Source organism: Nicrophorus vespilloides, unplaced genomic scaffold (genome assembly GCF_001412225.1).
Source record: "Nicrophorus vespilloides isolate i.1.1-1 unplaced genomic scaffold, Nicve_v1.0, whole genome shotgun sequence".
Classification (NCBI taxonomy): Eukaryota; Metazoa; Arthropoda; class Insecta; order Coleoptera; family Silphidae; genus Nicrophorus; species Nicrophorus vespilloides.
In genome coordinates this window covers 10,230-31,684 of record NW_017097140.1, presented here as the reverse complement: position 1 = coordinate 31,684, position 21,455 = coordinate 10,230, and the positions used below count along the sequence as shown (strand labels likewise).

The 21,455-nt window shown below is 28.2% G+C and overlaps 1 protein-coding gene across 1 annotated transcript in view; it reads right to left on the bottom strand.

Annotated features, from left to right (window-relative positions):
* The window catches only part of LOC108559101 (FMRFamide receptor), a 45,461-nt gene extending 24,283 nt beyond the window's left edge, over positions 1 to 21,178 (bottom strand). The window contains exon 1 of the mRNA XM_017916244.1: positions 21,132 to 21,178. The gene's annotated coding sequence lies outside the window, so the exon portion shown is untranslated. The remainder of the gene's footprint in view (positions 1 to 21,131) is intronic.
* Between the last annotated feature and the right edge of the window lie 277 nt (positions 21,179 to 21,455).

Here is a 21,455-nt window from a genome sequence, read left to right as displayed (position 1 = left end):
AAGTTAATCACGGGAACAACGCCGATGGTAAACCGTAACGAATTAAGCGAAAGTCCTTCCTCGAGTAGCGGAAGTTTCTGTGGAAGATCGCTTTCCGTTTAATGAAGCGACCTGAATTAATGGCTGTTTCAATTAAGGACCAGATTAGTTCCGCGTGATCCTTTTTTTTTTCTTGTCGCTTCGTGAGTACATTCTCTTCATTTCGATCTACAATCGCTACATGCACAGTAACAAATTCTGCGGAGTTCCAATCCGACTGTTATTGTCAACATTTGCGAACGTGCAAACACCGGAGCCAACTGCAAATGAAAACAGATTGTTCGGCAATTGCATAACGCGATTGGATTTGTTAAGCAAACAAAGTGAATCGGCTGTAGCCATCGATTATCGGGTATTTCCATTTACTTTTGCATGCTTTCCTTCCACCAGTAAAATTATTAATCTCACCGGACCCGACACTCCCAGGGACTTCTCTTAAAAAAAATCGAAAAAAATAAAATAAATAAACGATATTAAATTTTTCCGACAACTTGATTGATGACGTTTCGAATATGCGAGTTCCTGGATCAACGATTTCTGGAACAAACGTAATTTTGCATATTTTTTTAACTCGCTCTGTGTCAATACATAAAAGGATGATAGTTCATATTATTTTCGTGCGTGCCATAAATTTTATGACTTTGAGTGGCGTAAATGAAAAAAATTATAATAAAAGTGTGTGTTTTCATGAGTTTCTAAGTTCCATGGAAACGATAACTTCTATATTTATTTTTTACGGCAAGAAACGTTGAGGAAACTTAGACGATGCTTTTTTTTAGAGAATATTAGATTATCCGAAAATTGTGCAACTTTTATTACGGCCATTCGACGACAACTTTCCACGCACCAGATGTTCCTGGAAGCTGCGTTAAATAGTCTATTGATGGAGCAGAAAGGTTTATTTACGGAACGAACTTTTCAGAAATGCATGTTCCAATTACTCTTTTAATCACTTAGACTTTAATCACTATACATTTATCAAATTTATGTGATGTTTCCACTTAGATTCAACTATATTCATTTCCATGTTAATTATAAATCAAATGGTAAACCTTTAATTATAGTTTAAATGTAGAGAACATTATTAATTATTATTAAAACATTTTGATTCGCTTACTTAATCTATATAAGAGAATATTACTTCGATTACTAATCTCTTGATAATTTCTTAAAATAAATTTCTAATTAGGGAACCATAACTCTTATCAATTATTTTTGAATATTATTCTCAGATTTGGTATTAAATCTAATAAATAATATATCTATTAAAGTTTCTTTATCTATCTACAGGTAAGGAAACTTTAAGATACATCACAATAGATGGGATATGTATTATGATGTAACTTAATACAGTGGTTTCCAAACTGGGAGGCGCGGACTCTTGCCAGGGGAGGCGCCAAAATTTTTTAATAAATTAATTTTTATACCATAATATCTTCAAATACATAAAACGTGTCTATATTATTTAATCTATTAAAACAATAAAAGGTAAGGGAGGCGCGAAAAAAAAAAATTTCTTTTAGGGGAGGCGCGGAAAAAATTTTTTTTTTCGGGGAGGCGTAGTAGCATAAAGTTAGGAAACCGCTGACTTAATACGTAAGTACTATGGATGGGTAATTCTGATATCCAGTATGCATATTTGTGACTGCAAATACAAAAACAAACTTATATCATATATTTCTGTAATGAGAAAGGATGTACTGTATGAAAAATGTCCCAATGGGATTATTTCATGCTATAGTAAATATCGCTGGTGTCAACAGTACAGTTATAAAACCAATGGTAGATATTATTTGATAAAAGAAGTGCAACCAAAAGATTCCCGGAAATCTTAGAATTCGGATTACAAATATCATGTAGATTAAAATTCCTATTGAAACACCTTACATCCAAAACAAAGACGTATTTCTTTGTTCCAGCTAGATCGACAACAAAATAGCAATGTGTTTTACTTTTTCAAAAAAGCAATAAAATCAGTTTTCATTACATAATTAATCTGTTTGTTGTAAAAAATAATAATTTGTTTTATTTTTTTAATATTTAATAAACGAGCCACTTTGACCCATAGGTAGTCTGTTTCATTTATATGTCCGTAGTAATATATTTAATTATATATTATGTAATTGTTGTTCATTTTTATTTATAGCCATTAAATTGTTATTATTATTGTAATAAATTAAAATTTGCGCATATATTTTCAAGTATCCTATAAATTTTAGAATATTATTTTTTTATTAAAATGAACTATATTTTTTAAATGATTAATGAAAACACATTATGTTTCATTAAACGCTTTATTTAAATTTTTACTCCGAAAATTTGAACGTACGATATGTTTTATGATATGTGAACACATATTAATGCTTTAATAAAAATGGTGTAGCATATGTGTATATAATTCAGAGTGGAAAAAGTTTGAAAACTTTTTGCTCGAGAAAAGTGATTCTGAAGCCCTGTTGCAATTAGTCTAGCGCGATTTATTATTTTTCCTCGATGCCATTATTCATCCACATAATTCGTTTAGTCGAGAAGAAAGACGTCGCAATTATATGTTCGTCCCCTTCTGCAGTAACAGTTTACCAATAATGATTGATTAATGTGGCAATAACATGCATCCAATATATAGAGACGTATCAAATGAAATACTTATTTCACAATTTATATTCATGGCACTTGATTAATAACTCGGAAACATATTTTATTTCCGAGTTGAACTGAAGACCCACAAATGTTCTCATTGATATTTTTCATTTCCACAAGTAATAATTTCTACTCATGATATTGTTTTTCATCTATATTCAGGAAGAGGCCATCCTGATATTAGTGAACATATATTGACCGATGCGAAGGTGAGTATGTTTCATGTCCGTGATTATGTGTTAAATTAATTAAATTATATCGAATTATATAAATTTCTTTAAATAACCGGTTTTTAAAAACCGATAAACCCTAGTCTCGACCAACAGAAACAAATCTATCTACCACAACATCCTGAAGTCTGTAAAACAATATTCTTAAATCCTTCTTAGTTTGGCTTATTTTAGAAATTACTTCTTTAATTTCTTTTCTATCTCCGTATAGAAAAATCATATACCTATTATTTTATCATCTGGGATTGCATCGTATTATAACTATTCCATTTATTTCGGTATTTTGACCAGTCAATTAATAAATAATACCAAATAATTAGTATAAAATTGATCTTATTTCCTTTCTATTACCGACCTTTATATTTCCCCCAGCTGATGTCATGAGAACTCATTATCTTTCAAGAAGATGTCTTCCTTTCTTTATCAAAGACCATATACAACAAAACCACGCATAGTTCGGCTTTGATCAATCTGTATTCATTTCAGTCTGGTTTGAAAATAAATATTATTTCAGCAAAAATGTAGAAAATGATTATTTTTATATTATTATTATTAATATTATAAAAATATTAAAAAAATATTAACAATCAAATTTAAAAAAGTTATTAAATTTAAGACGTTTTAACTATATCAGTGAAAATCCTGATTTAGAAAGAAAAGTTGTTGTTAAATTCAGTAACTCCGTATAAATAATTATTAAATGAAAAAGAAAAAAGCACATACAATTAACTATAGATTAATATTATAAAATGTTATTTCACTTTGTATGTTAGTTTACTGTTTATTTAATAAAACTTTTTTGACATTGTTCCAAAAAGCTTTTCATTTTATTTACGAAGTAACGTATCTGGCCATAGTATATTTTACTTCCGAAAATGAAGTTTTGTTTAATAACTGTAGATTCAAATTATTTATATTTGAAACTACATTAATTTAGCTAAAGTCGCAATAAGGTTTCCATATACTTTTCTTTGTTATAATTTAACTTGTATACTAAGAAAATGTATTATTTATTCAATACTGAGAATTTTCACTTCCAATGGCAATTATCACGAAATCAATGATGCGAATTTTATTTCATTTCGTTTAATCTATTTCTTTGCTTCTTTATATTCAAATATGAAATATTCATTTGAAATTCGACCCTTAAAGCAAGAAATGTATGCTTATGTAATTTAAACTTTACCGAGAACTTAATTTAATTTCTATTTTTTTTCAGTCATTTTTCAATCCAATATTCTCATTAAAAGCCTGCAAGAAAACATAATTCTATTCACTTATAATACGTTCTCCTACATAATCATTTGCAGCAGACGGTCAGACGGCTCAACAAATGTATATATGTAAATAAGTTACTCGAGCAAATAAAAAATAGAATAATTACTGGGGAGATCGTGGAACACGAAACTAATTATAATTAAGAAATGAATAAAACAACACAAAAAAAAAATACACACAGAGAGAACTTTCCTTTAGTTTATTTTTCATCAAATCTAAGTATCCAAGATGTAATTTAATTAACTTTTTATGTTTAAAATTATATAATCGTTGTAATTATAATTTTTTTATTAGATTATATTAAAAAAAATATTAAACACAAATTAGTTTCAATTGTATACTAATAAAAATCAATTTAAATCAATCAATTTAATTTAAAAAAAAATCATGCCGCGGTTTACGAACAAAATTTCAGTTCTCGAACTGGTACTCAACGAGTTGAAATGTACAGCGGAATTTACTTCTTTTTTTGTACTAATGTCATCACTTTTTCGTAAAATAAATTGAATTCGTTTATATTGTTTAAGATTTAATGTATCTTCAATGATCTTGTACATTAGTTTAATACTATTATTAAGATATAACTAAGCTTAGAGAACGGATTATAATATTTAAATAAATCTTATTGGGGAAAATATTTTCGGTTCTCGAACGCATTCTAAAAAAAATCCCAACTGATATACGGCGGAACGGATACTTACATCATTATTTCCACTAACATCATGAGTTTTTAGTCAGATAAATAGAAGTTAAATATTGGTATAAATTGTTTCAGATTTTAAGTATTTTTATTAATCTTTTTCATGAATTAAGACAGAAATCACTATTGAATAATATTTAACTAAGCTTCTAGATTGGATTATACCATTAAAGTCATTCTTGTAGGCGAAAATGGTTTCGGTTTTAGAATAATACTATTTACGAATGGCCATTACAAAATAATTATATTTGACAACTGAGATTCTAATGTATATTCATTTTATACTACAAATTTTTAATTGTAAGTTAAATTTCATTATACAAAAAAAACATTTTTAGAAGACAACATGGTTGTGAAAGGTGGCAACAACTTATATCACGAAGCTAGTATTCGATGAGTTAAGCATAGAGAAGAGCCAGATTTAATCCCCCTTCGGGGACATTTCTCACCAAACCCCTCAAAGACAAAATCCTTCACCCTCTCTTCCGTACTAGCACGCAACGCCGACTCAAACGACCAATCATCACTCAACTCCTAGAAACCATTAATACAAAATTCCTAATACGAAACTTTAAAATAGTCACCATAACCACAGCTTTCTTTAATTTTTATAAAAACTACGAATGGAATAACATAAAGGCCGCAAGAGGCTAATGCCCAAATCGGTTTCCACGATTATAAAAACCCAATAAACATATAATTTATAAAAAAAAGAATATTTTGAATTGAATTGATAGAGCAAAATTTAAGCATTGTACAGTAACGACTATTAAGAAGACAATATATAACTATTTCTTCCTTTACCGGCGCAACTTGGCTCTTTATCCAAAACAAATATTCTTTGGTTTACGAACATATAAAAAAACATGTTCCCAAGAAAATTTGAGATCCAGAAACTGATTTACAAACTTTACTTATTTTTTTCCCACAAACGTTTTTACGTTTTCTTATGTCCTCAAATATTTTTTTATAGCGAGATCCTTCAAGTGTGAAATTGCGAATAGATTTTAAGACTTCTCTTCAATAAATAAAAAAAAAACTTAATTTATTTTACACATGCTCCTTCATATACACAAACAACGTCAATATCCAACGTTGTTGCATTTTACTGAAATAAGATATAAATACAACAATTTTAAAAGTAGTATAAGTCAATTTGTTAATACATCGAGATATTCAAGGTTTTGCGTTAACATTTTATAGCTAAATTATTTTGATATTTATGATTATAAATATAAAAAGAGGATATCTTTCTAAAATTACCATTCATTAATTTTTTTCTCCAAAAGTGTACTTACGCCACTTAAAATAAAGCATAATTAATGTATAATATCAAATTCATAAATTATTTTAATTTTATTTAAATAGTATTGAATTTAATAATTATTTAATATTATATAATATAATTTCTCTCGCTAATTAATTATTGTTTTTTGGGGGTCATGTAATTAATCATTTCCATTAACATTACGATTTTATTTTAGGGTATAATTACACGAATGATGTTTTAATGCCTGCACCGGATTGAAGTGGCTTCTATAAAAGTAATCCGTATAAAAGCGGAAATTGAAATGTGCAGGATATGCAGAAATATTTATTCGCTGCCATACCGATATTACAGTCAGAAATAGGATTGTATTTGGCTGCGCCAGTCGCATCCGGGGATTCCTCGTACGACTCGAACAGGAAGTCGTGATACGAGTTCGCAAATTACATTTCTGGTGGATAAATATTATCGGGTCTATATACGAGTAGAGCTAGTCTTGTTCGTCGGAGGGGTACGAATTCCTTCGAGGATTGGAGGACCAAAGGGCACTTCCACGACATTAACACACACCGCCTAATTTACACGCATCGCCGATGAACTACCGAAGAATGTTCAACGTAAATTAATCTATACGAGAATGGAAATTCTGTTCATTCCCTTGACATTTTTGTTTAAATTAAGTGGAATGTCAGGATTGTTAGCAACTAAATTAGAATGAAAATTGCTATTGATTACAAAAGTTTTTTTGTTGATATAATCAAACCTGAATAATTTATATACAAAATATTTAATTAAATATTTTCTACCTATAGAAATTCTAATATGGTAACTGTTCATTATTTTTTATTTTATTTTTTTATTTAGGTGTAATTGTTACAATAAATATTATTATTATAATTAAAAGAAAATTAAGTAAATTAATAATAATATTTATTGAAACAGAAAATTACAAAGTCAAAAAAAAACTCAATACAATAATATAAACCAAAAAAAGTCAACTGCTTCAAAGGGCTATTGACCATAGGTCTTTCTGCCCTAATTAAATTATTAATAATAATTTGATGATACTTTAAACAGAACGAATATATAAGACTATAATTAAAAATCAACTAAAATTAGGTAATTGTAAAATATTGAATTATGTAAACTTGTTAATAAAATAATCATTTTAATAACAATGTTTACATGTTTTTTTTTTGTATAATTGTAAGGTTGATACTATAGTGGATTGCTTCAGTGATACACGAAATTCAAGTGATAGTTTGGGAATATTGCATTGCTTAATTGTATTAATTGACAAATAGTCTTAAATTAATACATTTCACTAAAGTTACAAATTTTACTAAATCATTTCAGAATTACAAATTAAATCTTGTCACAAATTATTTTCTCATATTAAAAATACATTTATTTTTTTTATTGTAAAGCATAGAGCATTTTCTTATAGATTATTTCTATACTTATAAAACTTAATAAACAGTCTAATAATTATTAATTATTCACAGTTTTCATTAACAATTTTCGGAAATTATGTACCAATCATTGTTGCTTAATACAAATATGGGATCTCAATATTTCTATTCAAACGTATCAAGATTAAGTATGAATAGAATGTCCATATAAATAAACCAAAAGACTAGCACTGGCATACTACCAGCATACATGATTATGAACTAAATTAAAGAAAAAAAAGAACCGATATTAACCGTAATTAAAATTTCGTTCCGGTTTCCGTTTACTATTTGAGTTACGGTTACAGTTACGGTTCTGTTAAAAATTTCGGTTAATTTCGGTTAGTTTCCGGTTCGACTCTGACCAGTTCGCAAATCCATTATCGCGATTTAAAGTTTGAATTGCTTCCTCGCACATCCTATTCGCCAGATTTAGCCCCCTCGAATTATTGTCTCTTTCCAAATTTGAAAAAATGGCTCGGTGCTAAAATATTTGTAAAATATATGAAGAGGTATATCTGCTGTTTCAAACATAAAACCGAAAACCTCTATATACTATAGGGATTTGTGAGGTTTAGGATATAAAACTTTATCCTTGTAATTTACTGCTGAGTTCTACCTACATCCAATAAAATGAAGACAGAGATGTCTCAATCATTTTACGACAGTTTTGTCATTTAATACAAATTATGTTATTACGATATTTCCACTCTATACGTTTTCGGTAATCATTATCTCACCTGCAATAAGCGAATGTAATAATTGGATTAGTCCAGATTTTGCACGTTCGCCAATTCAAACATTTATATTACTGCATAGAAAATTTAATTAAATTTCTAAATTGCATTTAATATACTTGTATTGTTTTAATCGCAATTACTTTTTTAATTGTACAGCCACAACCAAATAAATATTTCGCAATAAATTTTATAATATTAATACAAAAATAATTGTGTATAATAAAATATTTGATTATAAAAATTAAATTATTACATACAGTGAAAATAACATTTATTCAATTATAAATAAGTATAAAACAAAAAAATGACTTCTCCACTCAATTAACTCAATACCTCAATACCCAATACCATAGTGCGGTTTTATTTTTGATTTCAAAACAAACTAAATTTTAATTCGGCGAAATAAAAATAAAATTTAAAAATTAGTTCATAAAATTATTAATTTATACATAAATTGTCTGCGATTTATTTTTATATACATTTAGTTCCTCGATTAGTGCGGTTTCAAACAATCCTCGATATTGATATTGGCTAAACCGATTATCTGTATTACTGTATTAGAAGAAAACAAAAACTATGTTTGTTACCAATAAAGAATTTTGTACTGGGCAATAACCGTAGACTTATTTAACCTTGTCAAATTATTTGAGAGTAATCCTCTTTATCCGACCGGAAGGTTACTGAAACGAATCCGATTAGATATAACAAAAAAATAACAAAATACATCAAAGGAAAGTCCACCATAGGTGGAAATCCTCGGAATTGTACATATTCCTTAAGTGTTTTTAAGGATAATCTTCAATTGGGAGATATGGGGATAAATGAGAACATTTAATAAAAACTGGAAACATACATCTAATTCACATAATAATGTATACCAACCAATGTATATCCAGGTTTCTATGATTCACATTAGAATTACATAATATGTAAAAGTTAATAATAACAGTTAATATGTCACCAATATTCTCACCGTTTTCATAAATATACATGACGAGTTCGAATCTCACCTTAATTATTAATAAAAAACCAAAATGTGAAAGATTTTTCTAAGTATAACAAAAATTATCTACTTCTACTACTCCTCTTTTAAGTTCCATTTCGCCAGCAAAATCTACATTCATACTTTTTATCTGTAATTAAAATAAGAAGATATAATAATAAAAAAAAGTGTAAAAAAAGTTAAATATTTCTTAAATTTTCAATAAACATTAAATTATTGACTTTAATATTAACTATATAATAATTATTTGTGAAGAAGAGTTTTTCATGGAAAAAAATGGAAACTACACGTAAATGGTAAGGTTTTTTTTTTAATATTTATTGTCTTCATATTGGAAACTTGTTGTCCAGAAATTTTGTGCCGAATACTTGAATATATCAGATTTTTATTAATCGACACAAGTTTAATTAATTAAAATAAATATTATAATTAAAAATAATAATATAATTTATTACAGAATAAACAACCACAAACAGCAATTAATTATTGAAAAATCTAATTATATTAAGTTAATGGATTACTTTACTTTACAATGTCGGATCCATCAAGTAGATGGATTATAAGCAACTCCTTTGGCGGATTGTCGTGAAATCCAGTATCCTTTGCCAACACAGGAAAAAAACAAAATGATCTTTAATAAAAACAAGTAGTACTCTTTTTAAAATAAGAAGTTTTAACGGATTCTTAGTTTATTTGTACAATATATACAACACAAGTAATTTATTTATCTTTGAATTGTTTAGATGAACTATCTCATAGTAAATATACGAAGTTTTAACGGGTTTCTTATATGATTTGTACAGTGTACAAAATAAAAATAATTTATTATCCTTGAATTGTTGACATGAAATATTTCATAACAAATATGCATATCAAAATAAATACAGTGATTTACCCAGATACCATAAACACATAAAATTTAATATTATTTTGTTATTATTGCTTTTTTTTAGGAAAATGATGTCTTTCATTTGCTACAAGTTTATGCTTAAAATACTTAAACTATTCTTCTCTAATACTCTCCTCAATACTTTACTTAATACTACACTACTAATACTTAAGACTACTCTATAATACTGCTCTTCTCTTAAGACAATTCTAATGAATACTTTACTTAATACTATTCTACTGCATGCTTAACTCTTCCGAGCTAAGCTTCCTCACCAACTTCATGGTCTACATTGTAGCCACCCTTCATAACCACTGTTTGACCCCTTTGATTTCTTGAGAATTAGATGTTTGACCCTAGATGCAAAATTTCCTTGCTGCGACCGAATTTATTATGTTTTTTTCGTTATAATTTGTATATTGAGGAAGTTTAAATAAAGATAATATTTAATTTAAAATATAATTATTTATTTTTTAGATAATTCACCCATACGAAATTGGCTTTCATCGTTCGACGATCTACGATTATCACTTCAAACAATCTCAAATACAATGTCCAAACTATGTCACCTTTAAGGTAAGCAATCACGCATTTTTATATATTTTAAGGCTTTTATCCCATCTGCTAGAAAGATCCTCTTTTTAAATTTTCCACTGAAGAAGATTTACCTCTTTAATCTTATCAAAAATCTTTTCCTAAATGGAATGTTAAAGGTTAAGATTCGCGTCTTCCATTCTTGATTTTTTTTCTTATATAAGGTTTACCATAGGCTCTACGTTTTTTCACATATTATATATTTTATTTTGGTCTGACAAATCCATTAGGCTACTATCATAAACTCGAAGACGACAGTATTCCAAAACTAAACTCTTCATTTATTCTTAATTGTACTAATACTTTTTTTTGTCTATTCGAATCAATTATATTTCATATTTACAATTCTTTACAATCATATTAATTTAATAAGAATATTCTAACACTACTAATCCAAAATCCACTTAAGATACCTTTAATCAATACCATTTTTATTTATTCCTATTCCAAGACTTTGTTTTGTCTCCAAAATAGTTATAAATCTTATCTAATAATATTTTTATATATGAATCATTTATTTTGAACGTTACCTAAGCCCACTTTTCAATTCTTTGTGACTGTAGTAGCGTTTACAATTTGTTATTTTCGATACGTAATTCCTTAATTTCTTGGAAGATAATTTCCTTTTACAAATTTTATCCATATTTTGTGACAAACTTCATTCATCATTTCTAAGTGACTTTTTGTCCAAGAACTCTTTTTTTCGTTATATAAAAGCGTCCATATCATAGATAACGTTGACTGAATTTGTATGATATATTCAAGTAATGCAGTGTACTTAATCCATAAATTATAAATTCATTAGATGTATACTTACAGAAGGAGGTATAGTTGAATTGTTAATAAATGTGTTTTGATAATTTTACAAATTTATATATGTAATTAATTATAAAATCATTAGACAGTAAGTCGTCGACTTATAATATAAATCTATGTACAATTGCAAGAATATTATGTTGAATTTTACACGAAATATAGAAAGTTTGCTTAAACGCGTATTTATAAAACTGTGTAAATCGTGGACTTGCTATGTTTTTTTCTAAATATGTGTCATTTCCATAAATTATATTTTTAAGTAATATTGTGTACTTAACTAAATCATAACAAACAGGGCCGTGTGGTATATTTTCTCAATATTTAAATGCTTACTAAAAAAATAATCTTGGCGCTTGCCCTTGTTTCAATTTTTAAATACTATATAATCCTTCCATTTTTCTTTCTATGAACGGGGGCTGACTTGCAAAATGTTTAAGTGTGAGCAAAATGTTCCAAAATTTGTATGCGAGAACACTGCTTATATATTTTTACGAATAGATAATCTAGGTACATTAGTTTCATAAACATTAAATAATTTGAATGTGTGTTTAATATACCTTTTTTGCTGTAGCTGTATGATGTATAATATAAACAAAGTGGTTTAATAATAGCTCTTCGCTCTAGGTGATTTAGGGCGTCGAAAATATTGTGTGGGTTTTCTTAAAAAAAGCAGAGTTCCAAAGCCGTTCGTGCTATCTACATTACGAGTTACGAGGGGCCGGATGTGCCCGGCGTCTCCACCATTTCGCCCGTAGCCACGAATACGGCGTCGCTGTTTTCGCTTGTTTTCTTTTATTGTTATTATTCCATCCATTTTAATTCCTTTTTGTCGTTATTTATAACCTAGGTGGGTGTCCCAGCTGTGAACACGTGTCGCGTATATGTGTGTCGCTTGCATAAATACATACGACGTAGAGATTTATTCTGGCTGCAGAACTTCCGGTGAAATGATATCCTGCCACTAAGTTCAAAACCGCATATTCACGTAAATAATTTATAACTCTTCGAATTGTACGAATCAAATGGAATGCGAATGGAAGTGCTACTTTCTACTGCGGAATTTAAATCGAACGCATTAAGAGGCGCTGTATTTTTTTCTTCAATTTTATCTTTCTTCCGTATCCGCTGTAGCATCTTAACCACCACGTTTTAAGCGTATCCGTGGCGTTTCTAATTAGTTTAGTTAAATAGATTGGAATTCGCGATATAAAGGAAGGTGGTGGATTTCGTTTTGCCGTGTAATCCGACTCTCTTACCCAAATGGTTTCTCAATGTTCTAACAGCAGTCTCTAATGAGAAACACAAACCATTTTTTTAGCATTGTAACTGTCATAATATCGTTAAAGCTAACATCTTGGTTTATACTTATAATTTCAATATAACTGAAACCAATAATATTTGCTTTGAAAATACAAGATTCCATCTATTTTATGAAACATATAGTTAGTGTTCAGTTAACGTACATAATACCTCTTTAAATACTATACATTAAGCCAGTGTTTTTCAACGTTTTATTTTGTCTGAAAGTAGACTTATGTTGATGCAGCCAGTGCATCAACATATTTCTGTTTTATTTACTGACTTCGAAGTGTAGATATTTTAAAGATAGTTTAGTCATAGGGTCAAAAAATATAATGTACGTATTATCAAACATATGTTAAAAGTATGTAAATTAAGTAAGTATAACATTAGAAGTTCAAAACAAATATTTATTCTACATAATTCATACGCAAGATGCTATCTGTTCTATTAAAAAATATACAGTCAATGTTCAAATAACGTACATAATACTTCACCACCAATACTTTTTGTCGTGCCGTTCAGGGATGAATTTTAGGACAATTACTTATTCTACTTATAAAATTAAGTAAGCAAAGGGGTGGGAGTTTGAGGAGCAAGGCACGGTTTTAAGAAGACGCTCAGCTTCAGGTTACTGCCTTCTGTGGGATATGTCTAATCTGTAGTTTAGTTTTCAGTTGACAACAAAAATACGAAGAAACGTTACAATTGGTCACTGCTTTCCGTGGAATCTGTCTATTCTGCATATTGGTTAATTATTGTCCTCAATGATACCCAAACTTAGTGGTTGGACACAACACTGTGTGATATACAAGAATATATTTCAATTTTATTTCAATCAGGCCGTAATTTAATTTGTTTTTAAAGAAATCCCATCCCATCGCCATCAATCGATCTATTGACAAGATTGTACTTTCATATAGACCATTTCATCAGAGAACCGTACATAATGTACGTATTATCGAACATAAATATTTTTTACTTAAAGTGCATTTGATATTCATACAAACTTACAAGTTGTCATCGGACCTGACTCATACTGAAACATATTTTGGTTTCATACTAATAAAGTCGTGATTTTAATCATTTAAATATAAACACATCAGTTAACTGGATTATTCACCTTATTGTATTTTCCTATAGATTTTTGTACATTAATTCGGCCTCGTGAACAAATTAAAGTTTAATTTCAATTAGATCGTGATTTTAGCTGTTTCATAAACTCATCGATTAGTCGATTGACATTATTGTACATTCCTACAGATATTTGTACGTCAATGCGATCAGCCGTACATAATAAAGTACGTAATATCGAATGACTTCAAAAATATGTATATTAGATAATGAAAGACTGTAAATGATTACAGAACAAATATATTTCAACAAGTATGAACATAATTTTGCATACCTAAAATGTAATATTGTAATATTTGTACTCTATAATCTGGCATATTATGTGTATATTTCTATATAAATTGCATCAAAGTTCAATGTTTGTGTTAATATTAACTACAACTATATTTTTGTTCATTATTTTTCTATAAAATATACGTTTTTCTTTATAATTAGCTAAATTACATTCAAAATAATCAAATTATTAGAAAAAACTATCAATAATACTGTTTGTATTATTAATATTTACAAACTGAATTTTGTCCAACAAAGTGTTATTATATATTATTACTAAAACTTTTAACTTTATTTTTTTTCTTATAATTCTAAATGCTATGACGATAATCCCAAAATATTTAATATTTCACCAAAAATACTAAAGTGCAGATATACAATCATTTATTTGGTTTGTAGAGTGAATTCTTTATGAAAAGGGGTTTCCTCTTCCTACATTTTTTATATCCTTGAAATATTATCATAAGTTATTCCAATAAGTGATATTGAAAAAGAAACGGACAGAAGCGAACGCAGGAATGCCGTAGTCATAAAACGGAAAGTTATTCGCGAAAGGAGAGACGTCAGGTCGATATTTGAATTTATTTTTAGAAACATAACTTCTTTTCCAATGTAACTTAATATCAATCAGTTCTAATAAAAAAAATATTTTTAATTGAATAATACTTATTACTTACTACAGTAACAAATAATAACAAATTTATTTAACATTAAGTATTTTTTTAACTTCATTAACTTCAATTTATATTAATAACATAATTTTTATGCTATTTTAAAATATGTAGTTGAAAAACTTTTCGACTGAGGAAATACGCCGTAGAAAATATATAATTAATTACATGCAGATACCAAGAACTTACAAACTTGTAGCATTCCCGGCTTCCAGTTGAAAAGTTTTATACGTGCAGAAATCTCTAGTGTACGAGACATAATATTATGAAAATTATCACAGAATTAATTAATCTCATCAACAATATGAATTGAAATTGCTCACTAATATAAAAAACGTGTATCTTATTATAGATAACATAGGTAACATAGCTTTAAATAAAAATGAATTGAATATAAAATCGATTCCGATTAATCGGGACACATCTGGACTAGTACAAATTGTCCCAATTAAGCGGCTGGTCCACTTATCCATGGACCAGCGCCACGGAAATTCACACAAGATTACTGTCCCGATTAAACGGAATATTGTCCCAAAAAAAGCGGAGTAACTGTGTGTTATTTCCTGAGTTTTGTTTCCGTTCTTTAGGATTTGTCCTTAATAAGCGGCTGTCCCGATTAACCGATGTCCCAATTAAGCGGAATATATTTTACTTAGTAAAATATATAAAGACCCCATATTGTTGTATAAAAAAAGGTGAAATATTTAAATAATGCAGTAAGACCTTAGTATACGTTTCTAGACGATAAGCGCTAAACAAAACATCGTTAACCCTTTAATTACAGCTGTAGTAATTAGACGACTGAATGAGACACGGCTATCCTTAATGAAAAATCCCTTGAAAAAAAAACTGGTCATCGAAGAATCCCTAATGTTATCCAAAAGACATCAATTTGGAATCAAAACTTTTGTGTCGAAAGATAAAATACTTATGTTGAAATATGAACTAAAAGGGCATTTTTTTTGCATTTAGGCAGCCAGTTTTGTGAATTTATTTCAGTACTTAAATGGTTAAACGAAGTGACTTTTGTATGTGGTAGATACGTAATTTAGTCTTTTAGTAGACCAGTATTATATGGATTGAGCGTTAATCGAGGAAAAACTAAACTAGGTACCTATATTAATATTTACAAAACTTTATTTAAGTGTTTTCTTCATTTATTATCTGTTTGAATATTCAGAAATCTATACAATAGTTTATAATAATATTATTTATATTATAATTATTCTTGCCTGTTTTAATGATATAATAATTATGTTACATATGCTCATATTATATTTAAATGAAATTGTCAACATGTTAAAATTTTTATAATATTTTTTAATATTATAGCTAAATAACATGTAATTATGATAATAATTAACAGACTTTAAACAAATAAACATATTTAAAAAATAATTATCGTATTATCATCTTCTGTAGTAACCGCACTTTCCTCACTAAGCTTGTGCATAACACGATTTCGCCTGTTTCCGCCGTGTGCTCAAATCTTATTATTTTAATCCTTTGCAGCAAAGCAATTTGACATACGCTGTCAGAATTGAAAGCGCCATGTAGTGGCGTGTTTTGGTAATTCAAGTAGCTTCTCTACAGAACTAACATCAAAGCTTAATTAAAAATAAAGATTTATAACATCAACAACACGTCTCCTTCTGAAAAAGACTAGTGGCGCCTCGCCAAGAGCTACCGTTGAACTAAGATTCGATGACTGCGCAAACACACGGTGTGATGCGTAAGGTATTTGAGGACATCCTTTTTTCTTAGTAATTTAACAGTAATGGCAGACCCTCAGATGATTAAAGAAATGAAAAGACATGATATAAAAGAGATCGCGATTTTTGAAAGTCGTTTATAAAGTTCGTAAGGAGTTGGAGAACATAGTCAGGTACATAAGCTAGTCTAGTGTGTAAATTATTAGGCGGATATTTGCGACACTCGTCCGCGAATGCTTAATTCATTGTGATACACCATGAAGTATTAAAAACTTTTATTAAGCTTTTAAACATTATTCATTCATTTCTACTATATCAATGTCAGAATATATAGTAATTAACTTTTCTTTAGTAAAATTTCTACAATTTTACTGTTACTGATTGCAAATTTAATAGAAATAATAACTACAATTACTTCATGTTGACCAAAGCCTTTTCATCCTCATTGTTTAAATTAATAATAATTTTAAGGGTTATTGACCATTTTTCTGCACAATTTGAGTTATAAATATAATTTCTTAATATCAATATTAATGTTATAAAAATTAATGCTCACAATTGCATTGTTTATTTTTTTATTTAAAAATGCAAACATTATCCGGTAAAATTGCATAACATACATTAATTACTCATAATGTATGCAGCTCGCGCTCCAGCACTATTTTTAATCCGTTTTATGTGCAACAAAATAAAATGGTCATTACTAATTTACATCAAACTGCAGTTTAAGTCCCGATTTCGTTTTTTGATACTTCTAATTAGTATTACAGTAAACTCATGCACATAATTTCCATACAATTCATATTTATAACTATTTTTTTCTAACCTACTGCTAATTAAAAAAAAAAAAAATTAATCTATACATACAATATAAATAACAATACCTCGCTTAGTGCGGATTCAATCAGAACGGTTTTAGTATATAAAATTAATAGTATGCATAAAGTATAGTTTGTTCTCTGTACAGTTAAGTGTCTTTATGTGCTGTTTATTTTTTTGCGGTTTAAAAGTCCTCGATTAGTGCGATCTTAAACAGTCCTAACTATTGGCGCACTATACCATGCTGTATATGCATTATGGATTTAAAAACATTTATTTAATAGATTTGGATGATACAAATCTTTCAGATAATCAATAACTTTTCTGGATTAGATGAAAAGATTTCATTAAAATAATCGTAATTCATTTACACTTCTTAAACAATTTTCACAACAAACACTCACTTTGGAAGGAATTAATTGTAGATGATCAATCACATTTTAACTTAAATACTCATTTCAATTTTCTTGTAAGAAAAAAAAATCATTAATCATTTGAAGTGTCTGAAATGGACATTCACGAAATTTTAAATCAAAATTATAAATCAATATAAAAAAGAATTAATCTTACTTTTTTTAAGTAAATCCGTAATTGATGAATGATTTATGTTATAATAATAACAATGAGTTCTTGACAAAATTACTTTAACTATGTAATTGTCAAATATTAAAATTAATTACTTTAATTAATGTACTTAATTATATAATTACTAATATTAACATATTGCACATTGTTATTACTTTAAATTATGCTTTGTTGAATACTAAAAAAAAATTTGCAAGTCGACACTTGTATATAAAATATAAATGAACTAATTTAAAACAAACAAATGTAGAATCCGATTTAAGCTTGAACAATGATTTTTTGTTCAACCTGTATATCATTTTATATGGTTTTCTGCGTAAATTAATCTAATAGAAAAATATTGGATTACGCACAGCGAAACGTGATTTATTGTCACATACTCATGTGCATGTGTGGCCCGAAGAGATTCATTAATAATTGTAATTTTGTCGTAACAAAAAAAAAAGAAGAATCAGAGCAAATGAAAATCGGCAAGGCCGGAATAGTCAAATGGGCTACCAATTAGGTTTCAGGCAAGTATTTCATGCGTTGCACAAAAGCGCTTCCTGAAACGCCCACACGATCCACAAAGCCCTCCTTCGAATGAAACAAAGCAAATTCTATTAACAAAAAAAGTACACCACACAAGTCCTGAAATTTATAACCTTTAAGGTTGGCTTACTTTTTCATTGTTGCAGTCATCATAAATATTCACTCTTTCTTGTTTGTAATGAGATTTGTGTGCAGTTCGAACGCTATAATCGAATTGAATGTTTGTACGTGCCAACTTGGGAATGCCAAATATTTGGATTATGATTCTATTACAGCAGTGGTTTAGTTTGTATTGATTTTAGATGGGTTTAATTACATTTGGAAAATAGATAATACAATTCCTTGCATTCAAATTGTTTTTTTTACTTAGTGCATGTATAAGTTTCCTAATTTGGACTGGTGCCTAGAATGGATCATGTATTGACTTTTAGAAAAGATTCTCTAAATTAATGTAGTTTCCTAATTTGGACCGGCGCCTACATTAGACCATTGCCTTAATGAATTTTATAATACAGTTGAAAATTAGAGTTATTTTACACTATCTGATGCTGTTGTAATAACAAATTTCTATAAATCATCACTGAAGAAAAACTAAAGAAGAAAGTAAAATCATGAAATTTTTAACAATTTGTTCCTTTTTTTTAACTCTTAATAAAAGCAGTATTCTGGCGTGAATTCAAAACTCAAAATGTAAATTCTTTTAAATTATACTCAATATAAATGAAATTAAAGCAGATTTGAGTGAAATATTTTTAATTGTTTGTTGAAGTTGTCTAATTGTGGACCATTTGCTTAAATCAGACTGGTAAATTAGAAAAAATAATAGAAGGAAGGTTGTAATAACAAAAAAAACTAAAGTTATGCGAGAGTTGGATAAAAAATTAAGTTTTTGCCCAAGTTGTGTGATTATCGATCGCCTAAATTGGACCGGTCATATTCAAGAAAACCAAAGAAGGCGGATGTAATAACAAATTCCAATAAAGAAATATTAAAGCAAGTAAAAGTGAAAAGTATAAAGTTTACTAAATTCCACCAGTCTAGTTCCAATTACCAATTATAATAACAAATTCACATAAATCAATATTGGAGCAAGCTAAAGTGAAGAAGTAAAAAGTGAATTATGTAATTTTGCTTTTTATCACAATTAACGTAGAAACACTAGTATTCTGGATTGAATACAAAGTTTTTTTTCTTAATTAAGCAAGAGTTAAGTGAAATATTTTTAACCATTTACCAAAGTTGCCTAATTTGTGACCACCAGCAGTTTTCAAAACTAAACCGGTAAAATTAGAGTAAATTTATAGAAGATAATCATAATAAAAAGTTCGAATAAATCAATATTCGAGAAGAAAACTTGAAAAAAATAGAATTATCAAATTTTCAATAAATTAATATTTTTGTATCTCTTTTAGCATAGAACACATAGCTTTTATAAATTGAGTGAAAAAATAAATAAGTAGTTTTCTTTAAATTATATCTAAGACAACTAACATTAAGCAAGAGGAACCAGTCAAAACTCAAACTTTTTTCTATTTCCATCTATTATTTTTTTAATAAATTATATTAAACACTAGTTTTAAAATATTTACCTTTAAAAAATAGTAAAATTGGGCAAAAATATTGATCTATGGTTCTTTAATCAAAATAGAGCCAATAATTATTTGCAACAAAAATAGTAAATCCAAATTCGGAATCTCCCCTATTAGGGATATGCAAGTTATGGAAACTAGATCATTTCCCGTCTTAATTAGTAGCGCTAATTGATATAAATAGATTTCAAAGCTTGCTTCTGTACCTGTCCGGGACATCTGCTGCACGATTGTAATAATAATTCCTCTCTGTGTTTACACACCGCCAACGTAATTCAAAGGCTGTGGTAAGCTATTACCAGTATTATTTATTATATGGCATACCGCATCCAACTCATAATACACGAGGCTGGATCTCAAAAGGCTCCTTTTTGTAAGTAATTCTATGTAATCCATGTATGGTTCACTTAATGTTAAACCTTCAAGGATTTCTCGAAGCCGAGAGCACTTCCAGTGCTCCAAATTCAAGCTATGATTCGGTTAAGAGACAATGGGAATGCAAATGTTACGTAAGATACGGAAATGCCGAATATGCCGAGTAATATACATTTTATTTTACTTTAAGAATTGCATAAGTAAAAACGTTGAAAATTCTAATGGTTTTCAGTGCAATAGTACATATTTTCAACAATTTTTTTATACAGTCATACCTTAAATAACACGTTATATTCGATACGCCAGATCATTATATAAATGGACTTTTCTTAACTGTACAAGATTTTGTTTAACAAGGAAATAATTAACAAGAATTGAGAAAAAGTATATTGAAAAGAAATCGTGCAATTTATGTACGGTGTTATTCAGGTTTTGTCTGTATATATAAGATGTATTATTAGACATAAACAATTTATTTTAGAATTTTATTACTTACATATAGACAACTTTCGATCAGCGAAATATTAACTTCATTGATAACTAGAAAAAAACAATACATTTAATATTAATTTTTAAGAACCATTATAAAATATCATTTTATGTGTTTTTGAATTTATATTTTTATTTGATAATTATTAATATATTATTCTTAATCCAAAGGAAATCCATATCTTAACTACCGTATAATTCGGACCTAAGACGCAACTTTTTCTTTACATAAACAATCGATTTAAAGTTGCTTTTTTACTTAGTACATGTATAAGTTTCCTAATTTGTACCGGAGCCTAGATTGGACCATGTATTGACTTTTAGGATTGAT